This window comes from Nicotiana attenuata, unplaced genomic scaffold, assembly GCF_001879085.1.
Source record: "Nicotiana attenuata strain UT unplaced genomic scaffold, NIATTr2, whole genome shotgun sequence".
In the NCBI taxonomy this organism is placed as follows: Eukaryota; Viridiplantae; Streptophyta; class Magnoliopsida; order Solanales; family Solanaceae; genus Nicotiana; species Nicotiana attenuata.
The window spans coordinates 34,560-53,205 of NW_017674756.1; the positions used below are offsets into that span (position 1 = coordinate 34,560).

At 41.0% G+C, this 18,646-nt stretch overlaps 1 pseudogene; it reads right to left on the reverse strand.

The window, feature by feature from the left end:
* Positions 1 to 5,415: 5,415 nt before the first annotated feature.
* LOC109219224 lies at positions 5,416 to 9,803 on the reverse strand (annotated as a pseudogene).
* Positions 9,804 to 18,646: the final 8,843 nt, after the last annotated feature.

The window sequence follows — 18,646 nt, forward strand, 5'->3', positions numbered from 1 at the left end:
GATGTATTTAAGCTACTGTATTCATGAATACAGTAGCAAAAATAGGCGTGAATCAGGGAAGTCCAGCTAATCAGTTGTTGTATTCGAGTGTATTCGACTGTATTCATGGCGTGAAACATGGGATTACAGCTGGACAGATTATTGTATTCGACTGTATTCACGGCGTGAAATAGGGATTACACTGTTTTAAACGGAAAGTGAATCAATTAACATAATAGACTCCTAATATAACTCAACAAACTCAATTATAACACACAAATTTTGTATTTCCTTGAATAAAAAAGATTCTCAACCGAAAAATACCCAAAAAACATAGCAATCTTCAGAGAAATTATATAATACATCTGAATACATAAATTATATTAATTAAAAAAATACATATGAATACATTCATGGCATATAGCGAGACATTGAATACAATAAAATACATAGAATACATCATGATACATTGAAATACAATGAAAAAAAAGACAGTGAATACAATGAAATACATGGAATACAACGAGATACATTGAATTACAGTGAAAAAAAGACAATGAATACAATAAAATACATAAAAATACAACGTGATACGTTGAAAATACATTGAAATATATTAACAGAAAATCAAGTTGCTCAGCCCCAAACTCCGTCGTCTTTGTTCAAGAACAAACCCTAATTTCCGGCGAATCCGCCGTCGAGCAAAAACCCTGAATCTCACTGTTTCCACGCATCCTGTACAGTAGCCGAGCTATAGGAGGTAAAAATTCCTTAAAAGAAACTAGGCCTTGTGTATTAAAAATAGGTTCTTCCTTGCTATATGTGAACACTGTCGCAAAATACAGCTTAGAAAAGCCATCAAAAGCTACCATTTTCCGCCAAATACAAAGTTCTTTCTCTCATGCTATTAAACGAAACCAATCAATACTTTCTCTCGAATCATCCTTTTCAGGATACATAAAAGTTAGTTAGGGTTCCGATAGAGTGAAGGATGGCGGAATCGGCGAGTCCAGGCGGCGGCGGAGAAAGCCATGAGAGCAGCGGCGAGCGGAGCCCTCAGTCATGTTTTTAGGAAATGGGGGAAGAGAATGACATGTATCAAAGTAGATAGAGAAAGAAAATAGTGTAACTGAATAGCGTATTTAGTGGCTTAGAGGTAGGAGATAACAAATATTAGATATTTTGCTATAAACATTAAAAGGTATCTATAGAATATAATTTTTTTAAATGGTATTTATTTAAAATAAATAAGGTGTTAAACTTTGCAATAGGAGGTAAAAATTCCTTTTAAGATTACAATGTTGGGCCCGTATACGGGCCTTTCCTCGTCTAGTATTTACAATAAAAAGGACTTCGTTTTCTACAAGGTAGAAACAGGTCCGTTGCCAGCAACCTTGTCTTTAGCATCACGGTCTACCCGCACGGCGTTGTCTGTGCGTGCGATGCTGTTGACATCTGCATGCGGCTGGGCACTGGCGAGGGCTATCGGTGGAGTGACAGAGGCACATGCGCGCTTGTCACATGGCACAGCCAGGACCACGGGGCCATCCATGGTGCTAGGCGTTGGGAGGCTTGCTATGACGGCATGGGGCGCGTCCAAGGGGTCATTGGACATGGCTGGAAAGCCGGCCAAAACATTCTCCCCCACCTGAGTTGGCGACATCCTCGATGCCTTACTTGCAAGATAATCATCAATAAGGCTCTTGTAGACTTTGAGGTTTGTTCCCCTCTCCCAAGTATTCTCCTCTGCATCACAGCCCTGCCATTTCACCAAGAATTCTTGGTGATCTTTCCTTGAGGCGTGAATCACTCGATCGTCGAGAATAACTTCAGCACACCTTTTTTCGGTTGAATTGGGGCCTCGAATGCTGGGTATTGTGAGTTGGTTCCGTGAAGGATCCTCCATGTCTTCTCGAAAAGGTTTCAAAAGACTGACATGGAAGACGGGATGGATTTTTCACCGGGCTGGGTTATCCACCCGGTATAAAACTTTCCTAATTCGTCTTTCAATGGAAAAGGGTCCAATGTATTTTTGCAATAGGAGAGGGTCATGGACCCCTGCAAACAAGTACCGCTTTGGGATTTTGACCATCACTTTCTCTCCTACTTGGTATTCAACAAAGCGATTATTTTGATCAGCATGCCTCTTCATCCGCTTATGAGGTTTGACAAGATAGCTCCGCACTATCTCCAAATTTTGTTTCCATTCTTTTGAGAAGCTAGCAACTTGAGGAGATTTTGACATGTTTGGTGCATTCACAGTGTATGGGAGTAGCGGGTGCTGTCTGGTAATAATTTCAAAAGTGTTTTTGTTTGTACTAGAGCTCTTTTGTGATGAAACACAGTTGAGTAGCATCCAGAAGCTTCACCCAATTCTTCTGCGATCCGGTCACAAAGTGGTAGAGATATTCCTCCAGCATGCCATTGAACCACTCCATCTGGCCATCAGATTGTGGGTGGAAACTTGAGCTGTGACTCAATTTTGACCCGAGGCACTTAAAGAGTTTGGTCCAAAAATTGCTAGTGAAGCATGACTCACGATCACTAACGATGTCTTTAGGCAGGCCCCATTATTTGACGACATGAGAGGAGAAGAGTCGAGATATATCTTCTGCTTATATATATATATATTGTGGGACAGCTATAAATGTAGCATACTTGGAAAACCATTCCACCACAACCAAGATAGTTGTGAGATCTCCGACCTTGGGCAATCGGTGACGAAATCCAGGGAAACGCTTTCCCAAGGTCTCTTTGGGACAGCTAGTGGTTCCAAGAATCCCGCTTGTATCAAGCAGTCTGACTTGTTCTTCTGGCATACGAGACAAGTCTTCACATACTGAGTGACGTCATTGACCATTGGAGGCCAATAATATGCACGACGAAGTAATGCCATGGTGCGTTCTTCACCGGGATGGCCGGCCCACAAAGTATCGTGACATTTCGACAGAAGAATCCTTAGCAGATCTCCTCCTTTAGGAACATAAAGTCGGTTCTCTTTCACTTTAAGGAAACCATCTTCCATGTAGAACTGGCGAGTCTTGCCCTGTCATACCAAATCAACCAAATACTGTGCAGCAGGATCCTTGATGAGTAGATTCTATATATGGTTTTTTATGGTGGTGGCTACTTCGCTCCCCCTTAGGGTGGCGAGTAGGCACAACGATGCTAGATCAGCTCTCTGACCGAGCGCATCAGCAACATGATTAGTCTTCCCACTTCGGTACTCCGGTTGAAGTGAAATTCTGCTAGGAGCTCCTGCCACCTGGCTTGTCAACCATTCAGCTTCGGCTGGGTCATGAAGTGGCTAACAACTGTGTTGTATTTCTTGACCACGAACGAGGTTCCTAGCAGATAGTGCCTCCAAAGGCGTAAGCAATGAACGACAACCGATAATTCTTTCTCGTGGGCGGCATAGCGCCGCTCTATATCCTTCAACTTCCGGCTCTCGTATGCTACGTGATGCCATTCTTGTAGCAGGACTCCGCCAACGGCATAGTCGGAGGCATCCATTCGTACCTCTAATGACTTGGCCAAATCAGGGAGGTCTAAGACGGGGTTACTAGATATAGCCACTTTCAATGCGTTGAAGGCCTCAACTCGCCTGGGTCCCAATCCCAAGGCGTGACCTTCTTGAGGAGTTCTGTTAATGGCACTGCGATGAGGGAGTAAGTTTTCACAAATCGCCTATAGAAGTTGCATAGGCCAAGAAACGCCCTCAAGGCGTGGATATCCTTATGCGGCGGCCAATATGTGATAGCCTGAATCTTCTGTTGGTCCATCTTGATATGCTCTTCCTCGATGACATGTCCAAGGAAGTCAATCTATTTTTGAGCAAAAGAGCACTTGGATAGCTTCGCATATAATTCGTGATCCCGCAATTAGGCTAGGACCTTCCGCAAAACCTCCAGGTGTTCTTCTAGTGTTTGGCTATATATCACAATGTCATCCAAGTAGACCACCACATATTCGTCAATGTACTCTCGGAAGACTTGGTTCATCAGGGTGCAGAATGTGGCTGAAGCGTTAGTCAAGCCGAATGGCATAACCAGGAAGTCATATGACCCATATCTTGTCACACAGGTCGTCTTGTGTTCATCACCCTTTCCAATCCGAACTTGCCAATAACCTGTCTTCAGGTCTATTTGGTGAACATCGTCGCATCACCCAGTCTATCGAACCAGTCTGCCATTAGCGAAATAGGGTACTTGTTCTTCACGGTGATTTTGTTTAGAGCCCGATAATCCACACTGAATCGTAGGTTGCCATCATGTTTCTTTTGGAATAGCACAGGGGATCCATATGGGGACTTGGAAGGCACGATGATCCCTGTTTCTAGCATTTCTGTCAACTGTCTTCGAAGCTCGGTGAGTTCGAGTTGTGACATTCTATAAGGAGTCCGGGCGGGTGGCTTCGTACCCAGCACAAACTCAATCTCATGGTCCACAGCGTGCCTAGGCGGGAGTCGCTTTGGCATGTCTTGTGGCATGACGTCTTCATACTCTAATAGCAGCTCCTTCACGGGTGCAAGAATGGGACCCAATGAGCGTTCTATATTTTCAATGCAAAGGGTAGCCAGGAACATAGGTTCATGTATTTTGACCCCCTTTATCAACTGCAAGGTCGAGATGTTCTCTGCGACCATCTTCATGGGCATGCACGGGATAATGCAGGGCGTGGCCCCGTTTGTTCCCACATCAGTAGCATGTCTGCATACGGTATGGTCATGGTGTTGGTTTGCCTCAGGAATTCCAACCCAACTATCAACTCGAAGTCATTTATGATCACCACGAGCAGGTTGAATTTTCCTTCAGAAGGGCCAAGCTTCACTGGTACTTCTTTGGATATTCCACCCACTGGTTGAGGAGGTGAGTTGATAGTCTTGACACGACATCTGCCCTTTCCTACAACTAGACCAAGACACTCAACCCGAGTCGAGGCTAAGTAGTTGTGGGTAGCACCCGTGTCTATCATCGCCCGAATGGGCTTGCCATTTACCTTCATCTCGACGAACATTAAGGTCCTATCTTTTTTAAGGGGAGTACTCTCATCCGCCTTCTTTGTCCCTTTCTTTGTGATTGGGTAGGGGTCTTTCTTCTTGCAGATACCAGCACTGGTTCCTGCTAAGGCCTCAGAAATAGAGCCAACAATTGTATTGAAGGCATCTACTGGTTCCATTTGGGCCGCATTATCTGCTTCGTCATTTGTCCCATCATCAAAAGCTTGATGGGCATTCATTTGTGCATGTGGGAATTCATTATTTCAATGTGGTCCGCCGCAATGACGGCATCCTGAAGAGGGTTTCCTCCCCCGATCGTTGTTGTTAGATGCAGTGCTAGTACTGCCGGAGAAGAGAGCCTTAGATTTGGTTGCACTCCGATCTCCTCCACTTCTGATAGGGCCACCAGTGCTAGGTTGGCCCCATTTGTATCCCCTTCAGACATGCTGTTGAGGCCTATCCTTCCGAGCTTCTACTTGATTTTCCCCAAGGCACTCCGCTGCTTGGATCACCTTGGGTAAAGTGTCTGCCCTTTGTCTTTGCAGCTCCATACGGGTATAAGGTTTCAACACTTCCAGGAATGTGAAGAGTTTGTCTTTGTTCACCATGTCACGTATATTTAGCATGATCACTGAGAATTCTCGCACGTAATCCCGCACTGATTTGGTCTGGCGGAGCTCCCGTAGCTTTCGCCTTGCATTATACTCAACATTTTCGAGGAAGAACTATAGGTGTATGGCTGCCTTCAGTTCTGCCCATGTCTTGAGAGCATCTTCACCGGCCCTGACGGCTTCGTATTTCACCCACCACCAGAGTTTAGCATCACCCTGAGATACTTGGCAACAATTGTTACCTTCTTAGCTTCTTCTAGGCCCCCACGACATCGAATTATTATTCGATGTCGAAGATGAAGTTTTCCGCTTCTTTGGCATACCGAGCTCCACTGTATGGCTTTGGCTCAGGAATTTTCAATTTTTGTGCCACGGGGACGAGGTTTACAGCACCCCCGATTTGGTTTTTGCCTCCTCGAAGCAGGCCTTGTAAAACAGCATTGACAACATTGAACTGGCCTGTCAAGTTGTCTATATTTTGTTGAATGGTAGTCACTCTGTCCGCCTCTTATGCCCTGTAGGCTAAATCCTCAGAGCGCTCCTGTTGGAGGCCCTCATTTACCAAAAATTTTGGCTGCCTCTATGACTGTCGTTCGCCGGTCTCCTTCAGAGTCGCGACTCAGGTTTTCTATGTCAACTTCGGCCTGGAGCATTCTGCGGTCCAGGTCGTCCAACCTTTGCACTAGGCTAGTTCTTAGTTCAGGCACCATATCCACGATGGGCCGTATTACGTCAACCGTCTCTTCAAGGGCCGTGATGCGATCCCCACGATTTACCCTGGTCAGAAATGGTGGTAATGGCGATGTGTTCCCTCGTCCGATGTCGAGCCTAGGCTCTGATAACAACTGTTACGCGACACCTTCCTGAGATTCCTTGGAAGAGAAACGTAAGCCTAAGCAACTGATGTTAGTGCAGTTACTATCTCCCAACTGAGGTCCCCTCCGTACGCTAGACGAGATTGTCAGTACCATACAGGAAAACCAATGCCAAGAGCAATTGAGAGAACAGAAATGAGAATTTAGAATGAAAGAAAGCTTGATTGCATTAATGAAAGCTATTACAGAAAGACAACACGGTGTTGAGGGGGAGAGACCCAGTACAGAGAATTATTTGGTTGCTAGAAAGTTTGATTGCTTGATCCCCCCCAATAGTGCTTAAAAAAATAAACCAAAGTTACAAGACTTGACCTAACTAAGCTAGAGGAACATAATGGAAGTGCATGAAATAAAACTACTCTATATTTACAATGAAAATGACTTAGTTTTCTACAAGGTAGATCAAGTCAGTTGTCAGCAACCTTGTCTTTGGCATCACGGTCTGCGCGCGGCGTTGTTGGCATTTGCCTGCGGCTGGGCGCTGGCGAGGGATATCGGTGGGGCGACAGAGGCACATGCGCGCTTGTCACTTGGCGCAGCCAAGACCACTGGGCCGTCCATGATGCTAAGCATTGGGAGGCTTGCTAGGACGTCATGGGGCGCGTCCAAGGGGTCATGAAGCATGGCTGGAAAGCCGCCTATGACACTATATATGCTTAATTCAAAGAAATCGAAAACTCGAAGTACCGATTCTCCCCCCCAGAAGTTAGTAAGGATATTCAGTGCAACATAACAAACAACGTAGTTTAATAAACTAAATACAACATACATGCAAAATTAATAACAAGAAGAATTTTTTTTTCCAAAAGGGCAGCCAACAGCTCTCTAGATCAGCAGATGGTTGAGGGTTTATATTTCGATAGATTCCACGAGCAGAGCAATGGTATATCTTTGGTTTAAAAACTTTTAGCATTTTGATTGTATTTGTATGTAAATCTATAACACGAGCAAGATTGAGAATGCGATTAAGAATCTCCATAGGGACACTTCCACGCTATTTCAACCATTTCTTGGAATTTGTCCATTAGCTCTTCTGTTAATACGCCATAATCTCTCATGTAACACTCAATTCTTGTTGCAATTTGGCCTCTACCCTTCTCAACCTAAAAAGTATAAATATATAGTCAATAGTATGCTTATATTTAGTTTGTCGATACAATTAAAATGAATCTTCTTTTATCTAGTGCAATTATACCTCATAGCTTGCTATGTCATCAACAACGTGACATAATGTAGTATTTGTTTCAAGAAATTTTGGGTTCTTTGACAACCACTCAAAATCTTCCTCGATGGCAGATTTCATGCCCAAGCAGGATGTTGTTGCGAGCAAGTAATATGTGCTAGTGGCTAAAGCATTGTTAAGATACTGAGAAACATGTGGCATATATCCTTTGATTAACCATATTTTTTCGACATAATAGCTTCTCACAACTTCTTTCATCTATTCAACATCAAAAAATGTGTTTAACTACTTAGTTATTCATTGAATACTGCAGTTGTAAAAGAGATAGTACACAAGATTAAGAGACATAAATGAAATTTTTTAGGAGTAAGTATTAGTCGTACCCTTTCTTTTGCATAATGGACAACAGAGGATCGGCCATCCTTGAACAACTCTTTTTCATAATCCTCATATAGATCTAGAAGAGCTTTATAGCTAAGTTTCATGTAATTTGGGAGCTCATCAATTTGATTAATGTCCCACCTAAATTTTAAATAAGAAATTACAAATAAATAGACTAAGATTTTAAATAAAGGATAATAAATTATAAGTTTCTCAACTCAGTGAAAAGTAGTTCTACACAATTTCATGTCATTTTCTCATGTTGCGCCAAGAAAAATGCATGGTGATCGACTTGTACTGGCCCCGTGGTCCCGTATTACAGAAAAGTAAAAGTTCACTTTTCATTCAGGCTGGTTTTAAGTTAAAGAAATGTGAAAATTCACTGTCTTTCTTAATTACTACTAGCAAAATTCTTTTGGCTTCTAGTTTTCTTATTAATAATAAAATAAAATAAAATTGTAAAGCATTAGATACATAGTTCATACCTTTGTATGGCATCAGTGTAAATGTCAAGTTCTTTCACGATGTCACTAGCATTGAAAGTGTCATATACTATTGAAATCATTGCTATAGTCTTGGCAAGCATAATGCGAGCTTGAGAATACTGAGGTTCAAAGTAAACTCCTACCGTCCAAAAGTGACACTCACTTATTCTATCTTTAGCATAACGAAGTGTTTTCACAAAATCCAAGTCTTTCCACCACCTGTAAAACTTCTCAGAGTTAGAGAAATCAGTATTATCAAACGGATTTTCTTTTCTTTGTTTTGTTCTCAAACCATTTCCATATATACCTTGATATTTCCCCGAGTTCCTTTTTGTACAACATTTGAAGCAAATTGAAATCCAATTTAGCAAATCGTAGTAACACATCATTTTTCGAGATTCATCCTCGTCATAGATAGAGATATAGTAGCGTATCTCGGCTCTTGGTATGCTCTTTTGCAGAGATTGCTCAAGGGCATGTGTAACTTATTTTTTCAGAGCGGACTTCAAATGTTGAGCTGCAGACTGAAGGTGAGTCGTAGTGAAAGCAAGTGCTTCGTCTAAGATGTATTCACCATGAGTCCTCACATGTGATGCTTCGTATAAGCACAACATGCCCAAAACATCGGTACTAAGACTCCTCTTGAATTGACCATTGCCATATTGGAATTTTCTAAACACACCTGGTTTGAAATCAACAAGAAGTCTAGCCTTCTTGTAAAAATACAACAATAATAATTTTTATGTCTCAATCGCAAGAAAGTTGGGTCAGTTATATAAATTCTCATTCTTAAATAAAAAATAGAAGTTGACCAAATTTTCACATAGAAGAAAGATGCACTCGATCCATAATAATATTGAACTTAATTACCTGGTGTGATATTGTAACCTTGTTGTCTCAGCATTCGAAATTGAAGAGCACAAGCGTACAAATCGTTGTACTCATGACCCTCAAAGTCTGGATGGGCATTGTATATGTGATGCGACATATTGTTTATTTGTTTCTCAAAATGATAAGCTATACCAAGGCGTTCAATAATGTCTATTTGATTCAATTTCTCATATACTGTTCTTCCACATGCTAATAACATACTTCTCGTTTTTTCCTTCATAGTTTCAATCTCTTGAACATGCTTTTCTGCAACCTATAATGTATACGAAAATGTTCGGAATATATAGTCATATACTACATAGTAATTAGTAAAACACCAAACAAATTGAATTCCTTATCTTACAAAACACAGACCAAAGTAAGATTCAGTATGGCTTTAACCTTTAAAGCTTTTAGCATTGAAGTAGTTGTACTATAAAATTATGGGTTTATATTAAATATTTGTTATATTAGTAAATTTTCACCTAGATATCTATATTTCCTCAAAAATATTGAGTTCGAAATCTATTGCATTAGTTAGAAGTAAAAGACAAGATTTATTCTCTCCATTCCAATCAAGGTGACGTAGTATGGTTCGAAACATAATTTAAGAAAGAAATAAAGAATTTTAAAATTTATAGTCTTAAATATATTTTAATAATTGTGTGGCTATAACTTTTTGAAACTTATGATCTCAAGTAGATTATTGATCACATTTGTTTACCTATTATATCATTTCAAAAAATAGAAATATATTGCTTATTCGTTTTGAAATAAAAGAATAATGAAATAATGTGTATAGTAAAGGTGTGTTTGGTATGAAAAATTATATTCATAATGAACTTATTTTCCTCCAATTTCAATTAAATGACTTCCATAAGGAAGAAAAATATTTTTCGAAACTCTGTTTCTACACACTTCTCACCCCTACCATTACCCCCAACCACTCTCGACATCCCCGTCACTAACCCACCTAGGCCCACACAAGCAAGTCCCCTCCCCTACCCAACCTCCCCAACCCCACCCCGTCACTAATTATGATTTGGTTTAATTTGGTTTGGCGTTGAAAAAAGATCCGACCATAATTGGTTTGGTTTGAACTAAAATAAATTAAATTGAAACCGAACTAACGAAATTACATGTATACAAGTGTTAAAAATATTGTATACATAAAAGTATTTATTGTAATGTAATTCATAAGTATTTTGATATTTAGCTTAAAGTGTGAGGCGCTGCTTATGGCACTGGAAATCAGCATTTCCTCGTTTTGGCTCTAATCTCGCACATTTCGCTCCCGATTGCCTCCGGATGATTCCTACATATAAAAACACCATGAATTACATTCGAAATACACAAAACAGGAGTAATATATATATATATATATATATATATATATATAATATATATATATATAAGCAGCGCCTCACGCCACCTGTGGCAGTTTACAGAATGTTCAATGGGCCAGCGCCCAACACTGCCCTGGGCGCTGGCGACAGGAAATTCTCCAACGTTGCCCGGGACAAGGTTATTTTGGCCCAAGACCTACCCAATGTGTATAAAACCAAGACTAAGCCTATTTTGAGAGAGGAGATGCCACTTTCAAGGGAAAATACACACGAGAAACATCGGGGAGCGAGAATATCTCAGTTTTCTTCATCTTTTCTTAGTATTTTCATTTATTCAACACTTGTGAAATTGTTTGATATTATCATGAGTGGTTAAAACCCATAGTTCCGGAGTTGTGATTTAGCCATGAATATTGTTGTTTAACGTTGACTTAACCTTAATTATAATTCACCAATATATGATCGTTTTTCAATTCTGTGATTAATTGCTTAATTGTTTGGCCAGCAGTTAGGTTCTATTTACTATCTATGCTATGTTTGGGAAGCCATGTTTAGATTAGAGAAGAATTAAAGAGGGCATCATCTTAACTCTGAGGAGGGGGAGGGGGGGGGGGGGAGATTTGTGGTTAGCATAAGAATATACCTAGTCATCGTGCTTAATTAAATATCGTAATCTTAATGCATTCTTAAAACATTGATTTCATAGGAATATAGGTGTTTTAATCTATTTTGAATAGGCGAGTAGTACTTTGGGAGAAGGCTACGAGAGCAATTGTTCGATTAATTGGCAACCATGAATGAATTGTATGAAAGCGAGAGTTACTTAGAATACAATAGGATTGGAGAATTGATCACAACCCTGGAATATTCGTCTCTATTGAATACACAACAACTATTTTGCTTTTTGATAATTTAGTTACTAGCTAGAATTATCGTTTAGTATAATTACACTTTTGAATTCGGATTGACTCGACTGAATAACGATATTGGTGAAGTAAGTAGGTAGTTAATACAAGTCTCTGTGGGTTCGACACTCAACTTATCATTTTATTACATGTACGACCACGTATACTTGCGTGTGCGTTTGGGAGCGATAAGTTTTTGGCGCCGTTGTCGGGGACTTGAATATTGACTACTTTCTAGTTTCTACTTTAATTTTTTATTTCGTCACGTCTAACGTTACTTAATTGTTGCTCTGCTCAGAAACCTTGATCTAATGCAAAGGGTCAGAAGCCAGGATAGACTTCATGGCTTTGACCCCAAACCTGAGAGAACATTTCATAGGTGGTTGAGGGAAGCAAGGGACACAAATAATCTTCAGGCACTTGTTCAATTTCCTGTGGACATGGCAGAGGAGCAACATATGGCGGTTCAGGAGGTTGCGATACCCATCATTGCTAATGTCACCTCCAGCATTGTGAAGCCTAGAATCACTGGGCACTTTGAGCTGAGACAGAGCACGATCCAGCTATTACATGTGAATGGGCAGTTTATGGGTCTTCCACACAAGGATCCACAACAACACATCCTGAACTTCTTGGAGATTAGTGATACTTATATCACTAACAGAGTCATTCCAGACTATGTGAGGCTCACACTGTTCCCGTTCTCTCTGTTGGGAAAGCAAAGCGATGGTTCAATGCAGAACCAACTAATTCTATTACATCACGAAATGATCTGGCGAGAGATTTTTTAGCAAGGTTCTTCCCTTCAGGCAAAACTGCAAAAATCAGAAGAAAGATAGTCACCTTCAAACAGAGATCGGGGGAATCTTTATACTCAGCATGAGAAGGTTCAAGGGGCTGCTCAGAGACTGTCCTCATCACAATCAGACAAATGAAGTGTTAGCTCACACTTTCATAGAAGGGCTACATTCTGAGACAAAGATTATGGTAGATGCTGCAATGGGAGGTCAAGTGTTGGAGAAAAGCTTTGATGAGATACATGTATTATTGAACAAATTCTCCAAAAGCAATCCTGATTGGCAAGGAGAGATGGGCAGACACACAGTGCAAAAAACTCCAGGGGTTCTCGAGTTAGATGTAGTGTTTGCATTATCAGCACAGATTGCCACATTGGCTGTAACGACCCGACCGGTTGTTTTGATTTTTAGAACCCTGTTCCCTTAAATAAGACTCCCCGTATGTGCTTTTACTGTTTTATGACTTGCGGGGATGATTAGTTCGGGATTTGGAAGAGTTCGGGTTGAAATCGGAACACTTGGTTCCTTAAGTTGGCCTTAAAAGGCTAAGTTTGACTTTGGTCAATATTTTGAGTAAACAACCTCGGAATCAGAATTTGACGGTTCCAATAGGTTTGTATGATGATTTCAGACTTAGGCGCATGTTCGGATCGTGTTTTGGATGACCCGAGAGCGTTCCGGCGCCTAATAGTGAAAGTTGGTTCTTTGAAGGTTTTGAAGTTCTTTAAATTTGGTTTGGAGTAGGTTTTAGTGATATTGAGGTCCAAATGGGATTCCGTGATCGGGAGTAGTTCCGTAATGTCATTTAAGACTTGCATGCAAAATTTGGTGTCATTCCAAGTAGTTTAAGTACGTTTCGGTGCATTGGGAGTAAATTGAAGAACTTAAAGTTCATATTTTTGATTCAATTGGTTTGGGGTGTGATTCTTAGTTTTGATGTTATTTTGGTCATTTCGAGAGTTCAACCGAATTCCAAACTTGTTTGTATGTTCGGGCGGGGCCTCGGGACCCCCAGGTGTTAATCGGACGAGACTCGGACCAAGTTGGAACTTGGGAGCAACAGCTGAAGCTCCCACCTGCTGGTGTAATCGCACCTGCGCTTGGCCAGCCGCAGGTGAGAGCCAAGATCCGCAAAAGCGGACAAGCCAAGGCTGCCCAGGATCCGCGGGAGCAAGGAATTTAGCGCACCTATGAACGGGCAGGTGCGATGACTGTGACCGCAGAAACGGCAGTGTCCGCAGGCGCGAAGGAAACGGTCGCAACAACGGTTGCGCAGGAGCGGCCCCAGCTCTGCAGGTGCGATGGACAGTGGCCTGGATTGTTCCGCTAAAGCAGAACTTTGACCGCAGAAGTGGTCCCGCAGAAGCGGAAGTCCCTCTGCAGGTGCGGAAATCGCAGAAGGCAGAACCTTCATTTAATGCGGGACTTAGTCATTTTTGGCTCATTTATTCCATTGTTGGGTGATTCTTGGAGCTCTTAGAGAGGGAATTTCATCTAACACTTTGAGGTAAGTAATTTCTACCAATTGTGAATTAAATACATAGTTTATGGATAGATTAAAATATGTAAATTAGTAAAAATTATGGGTTTAGGTGAAAACCTAAGGTTTTGATAAAAATAAGATTTAACCACGAAATTTGTTATGGAATTTAGTAAAAATCATATATTTGAGTTCATGAGGTTATGAGTAACAACTTTCTTCAAAAATTTCCGGAATCCGGACAAGTGGGCCCGGGGGTGAATTTCCGGGATTCTTCAAATAGGCTTGGGAAATCACTTTGATAGTTAGGATATGAACTTTTGAACATGTATTGATTATTTTATATAATATTTGACTAGTTTCGAGTTGTTTGACACCGAATTGAGGGTTTGAGCACAATCTTGGACCAGAAAGTAGGCTTTGAGGCGAGATAAGTCTCTTTTCTAACCTTGTAAGTGAGAATTAACCCCATAGGTGAGTTAATTAATATGTGCTCCTATTTGTGGGGGCTACATACGCACGAGGTGACAAGAGTCCGTATGTAGCTACTAATTATGCTATTGTCCGGGTAGTCTATGACCCATATCATGCTATACTTACAATGTTTGCACCCTACTTGTTAAGTTAACTGCTTAAGTCATTTGAAATCTGATAAAAGAACTATAAAAAGGTTAAATTTCACTTACTTGAAGTTGTGAATGGGACACTTAACTGTTATTGAGAATTTTTGTTTCTGTAAAGTATTTTCTATTTGTGGAGCGGGCCGAATGCCTCGGTAGCAGATAGATGATACTATGGTTTATGCCGTTTGACCTTTGGCAGTGCACAATTTAAATATTATTATGTTGGATCGGGCCATACAACCTCGGGATAACTTGCGCGTGACAAATCTTTGGAACCAATTATAATTGATATTGTTCATTCACTTGAAATATAAATTGTTAAATGATGAAAAGTAAACTTGAGATATACTCTTAGTGGAAGAAGTGTTTATTATCTCTGTTATTGAGTTTTCAGCTATATTTGTGTAATCCATGCTTAGTTATTATTTTGACATTTTATTGTTAGCCCATAATAAGTGTCAAAGTCGACCCCTCGTCACTACTTCTTCGAGGTTAGACTGGATACTTACGGGGTACATGTTATTTATGTAATCACGCTACACTTCTGCACTTAACGTGCAGGATCTGAGGCTGGTGCATCTGGATATCAGTCCGGCGCGCATACTTGATCCCTGTTACGAAACTATACGGTGAGCTGCCCTTCCGAGCCGTTCTGCAGCAGCCGAAGTCTTTCTTTTATTTATTGTTCTGTCTATTTCATTTCAGACAGTAGAGTAGTAATCTTTTGTATATTCTACTAGTAGCCCATACACTTGTGACACCAGGTCTTGGAATACACATTAATAGACTTATGGTTTTGGTTTATTGCTATGGTTATGATTACACTCAGCTGCTTTCATTTTATCTAATTCTAAATCTGTTATTTCTTAAATTTTTCAAGCTTAGGGAGTTTAATTACATGGAAATCTATTAAAAAGAGAAATTACGTGGTTAGTTCACTGGTAGCTTGCCTAGCGGCGGCGCTGGGCGCCATCACGACCTATAATAGAATTGGGTCGTGACATTGGACAATCAAGTCAATCAGATGACATTGGTTATCAAAAAGCAACAAGCCTAGCCAGTGCAACATGTTCAAATATTTTGTGAGGTATGTGGAGAGGGTCACACGAGCGGCTTATGCGTAGTTAATCCAGAGTCTGTCTGTTTTGTGGGTAATGAAAATAGGGCCAGACAAACCAGTATTGGAAAACTTATAATCCTAACTGGAGGAACCACCCAAACTTCTCTAGGGGTGGAAACCAAGGTGCTCAAAATCAGTACAAGCCACAAACACCTCAACAATAATATAAGCCACCTCAGGCTGAACAACCTGCAAACCCGACGAGTCACCTTGAGGAGATGATGAATAAATTAATGGCTGACCAGCAAGCTCAAGCAGAAACTCACATTGCAGCAATCCAAAATTTGGAGCGACAAATATGGCAACTTGCCAGTGCCCAAAATACTCGACCAGTTGGAGCCTTTCCAAGTGACACTGAGGCAAATCCTAGGGCACCTATTAATGTCGTGTCATTGAGGAATGGGATATAGTTAGAAAAAGTCTAGTCGAAAAAGAGAAAACAAGTGACCTCTCATGAGAAACCGGCCACCATAGAAGCAGAATCAAAAAAATCAAAGGAGTCAGAGAAGCCACCTGAAGAGGTGGTGGCTAAGCAACCCCCACCATTAGTTGCGAGGCCACCATCTCCATTCCTTCAGAGATTGCAGAAGGTGAAGGATAATGCCGCTTATAAAAAGTTTCTTGATATTTTGAAGTAGGTGCAAATCAATATTCCACTGGTAGACATCCCGCAAGAAGTGCCCAAATATGCTAAATACATCAAGGACATAGTGGCATATAAAATGAGGTTGACCGAGTTCGAGATTTTGGCACTCACTAAGGAATACAGCTCAAGAATTCAAAGCAAGCTATCTTAAAAATTGAAGGATCCAGGGAGTTTCACTATCCGAATCTCGATTGGTAAGCACACAGTCGGGCAAGCCTTGTATGATCTTGGAGCGAGCATCAATTTGATGCCGCTATCTGTGTTCAGACAGTTGGGGTTGGGTGAGCCGCGCCCAACCACGGTGATTTTGCAATTGGCTGATCGCTCCCTTGCTCATCCTGAAGGTGTAATTGAAGATGTGTTAGTTCAAGTGGATTCTTTCATATTCCCTACTGATTTCATTATCTTGGACTAAGAGCCTGATCAGGAAGTCCTTTTTATTTTGGGGCGTCCATTCTTAGCCACGGTCCAAGCTATAATTGATGTATGTGAAGGTAAGATTACGATGAGAGTGGGTGACCAAGTGGAGGTGTTCAATGTGTATAAAGCACTCAAATTGCCAGCCTACTATGAAGATCTATCCATGATTTCTGTGGTGGAAAGTGATGTTACGTCATTGGTGCCGTATATGAGCCCCATAGATCCACTTGAACGAGCTTTGATTAGGGATGAAGAAGACAATGAAGATGAGATGATGGGAGAAATTGAGAAAGTACTTGACATGTCCAGCAATTATGTCCATGGGTTTGGGAGATTTGAGGAGTTGGACAGGCCTGTCACTCTGATCCCTCCTAAGCAATCTATTGAAGAAGCACCAAAGCTAGAACTTAAATCCCTTCCAGTGCATTTGTGCTATGCTTATTTGGGGAACTCTGAGACATTGCCAATGATTATCTCATCCAGCTTGACCTATGTGCTAGAAGAAAAATTGCTCAGAGTACTTCGCGAGCATAAAAAGGCTATTGGGTGGACAATTGCTGATATCAAAGGAATCATTCCATCGTTTTGCATGCATAAAATCTTTTTGGAAGATGGACACCGCCCCAGTGTTGAGCAACAAAAAAGATTAAATCCCATTATGAAAAAGGTCATGAAGAATGAGTAATTAAGTGACTCGATACATGTATCATCTATCACGCCCCAACTTGAAGAGGCGTGACCGGCACCCGGTGCCATACTCGACCCGAGCGTACCACTCTTCATTGTGAACTCTAGAGGGGTAACCCTCAACTTAGGCCGATGAGGCCATATTCTGAATCATCTGAAAATGTCGTCTCTCTCATATGAGGGGTAAATATACCCAAAAGCTCATATATATATATATATATATATACATATATATATATAACTGTGCAGGCTGACGAGGCTGCCATGACCATCTACTGATATACAAACTATACAGGACTCGTCTACAAGCCTTTAGAGATAATTGAATTGTACCATGGTCGGGACAGGGCCTCGACCTACCCATCAAAGCTGTATATATAAAATGGACTCCAAGGTCTAGACCTGGTAACTCTGAGAAAGTGGAGCTTACCAACCAAGCTGATGTTTGACGCTGTCTGCTGGGGGGTCTGTCCAACTGTAAATCAGGACCTGCAGGCATGAAATGCAGCGTCCCCGGCAAAAGGGACGTTAGTACGAAATAATGTACCGAGCATGTAAGGCAACATAATAACTGAAAGCTGAAACTAAATGATAATATAAAAACTGAAAGTAACTGGGAGTCAAAGATAATCTAAAGATATGCTTACCTGCTGATACTAACTTATCTCTCTTAATATAGTAAGTAAAATAGTTGTCCGGCCTTATAAGGCTCGGTATGTGTAACTGCTCTGCCGTAGTAGGCTCGTTCATAGGCGATTGGCCATACTAGGCTCTATATCTCAACCATTGTAGGCTCGCTCATAGGCGCTCGACCACAGTAGGCTCGGTATATAACTTACCATCTGATCAGAGGTTGCCCAATAGGGGCCTGCCCATCGATTATAGCTTGCTGGTGGTGAAAATACTATAATACTGTATATATATAGACTCTACTCTATTGGCTGAAAGAAGACAAAACTAAACTGAATATGAAGTCCCTATGAGGGAGAATGCTATAACTTATGAGACTAGGACAATGTACATAAATTCAAGAATATGAACTTCTCTTTATGTCTCGTTATCAAACACATGTAGTTACTGGATCATGTCAAAATGAAGAAAAGGTTTAGCCATAATATAGCTTATCACAATCTTTCCAATCACCAAGTTGAAATCGCCTCTTCGCACCTTAATCTACAAAAATGATAATAATTACTATCACTAAGTTACGAAAGGTACAACTATCGCATAACAAACGAT